General features: G+C 45.6%; 1 protein-coding gene across 1 annotated transcript in view; it reads left to right on the plus strand.

Annotated features, from left to right (window-relative positions):
• Positions 1–1,113, plus strand: part of LOC106810625 (peregrin-like) — a 30,800-nt gene that overhangs the window by 7,354 nt on the left and 22,333 nt on the right. The window lies entirely within an intron of this gene.

Below are 1,113 nucleotides of genomic sequence, written 5' to 3' on the forward strand. Positions count from 1 at the left end.
GCACGTTTGATTGGTGGCACAACAATCATTAATTTCTGCCTTTCTACATGCAGTGTCCTTGACACATACAAGAAAAGGGATGTGCAGGTGAGGCCGAAGACTTACTATCGCTTCATAGAGAGGGCAGCGGAGGAACTGGACGAAGAGGTTGAATATGACATGGATGAGGAGGTACAAACTTCCTTCCTGTCCTTCTCCTTCCCACTTCCTCTCCCTGTTCTTCTCCTTCCCACTTCCTCTCCCTCTCCTTCCTTTCCCCTTTCCAACCCCTCTTCCCTTCCACACCCCTTCCCCTCTCCCTATCTCTTCCAACAGTATACCAAAAACCATTGGAATTGTGGAAATTTGATGCATTCCAAACATTTTTTTCTACTCAAACTCACCATTTATTCATAAAATCAAGTTCTTTGTAACTATTTTAAAACCTTATAAATTGTGAAGTTAATGTTGTCATAACATAAATGACTCCTTGTGTGTAAAATGTGAATTAAGCTGGGTTTACACTACCGACTTTATGTTGGCGAATTGGCGAGTTGGACCAATTTCGCAATTCGGCAACTCCAAGTTGGCGAAAATAGAACCTGTTCCAACCTCCAAACTAGCTGCTATCGATCGGTTGGTCGCGCAACTTGCGTTACACTACCGATTGTCGGTTGTATAGTTGGGAAGTTGGTCCAACTCGCCAATTCGCCAACGCAAAGTCGGTAGTGTAAACCCAGCTTAAAGTCGGTAGTGTTAACCCAGCTTTAAGTCGGTAGCAAGTGTAAACCCAGCTTAAAGTCGGTAGTGTAAACCCAGCTTTGGTAAAACGACGCGAGCAGCGTCAGATGACGGATTGTGTCCTCCCGTTACAGGACTATGCCTGGCTGCAGCTCATGAACGCTGAGCGGGAGGAGCAGATAGAGGAAGTTGTCCCACAGGATGTCTTCGAGTATCTCATGGATCGTCTGGAGAAGGAGAGCTTCTTTCAGGTATACTCACTCAACCGCAATGGCTCCTGCTTCCTTGAGGCCACAATTAAAAAAATCTTTGTTTGCCCTCACCCGACCCAGGCTGAAAAGTTTGGGAAGGTAGGTTGGCTTTGTTTGTTTTTTTGAGGGGGGTCTTTTTACA

The sequence above is a fragment of the Priapulus caudatus genome, unplaced genomic scaffold (genome assembly GCF_000485595.1).
Source record: "Priapulus caudatus unplaced genomic scaffold, Priapulus_caudatus-5.0.1 Scaffold459, whole genome shotgun sequence".
In the NCBI taxonomy this organism is placed as follows: Eukaryota; Metazoa; Priapulida; class Priapulimorpha; order Priapulimorphida; family Priapulidae; genus Priapulus; species Priapulus caudatus.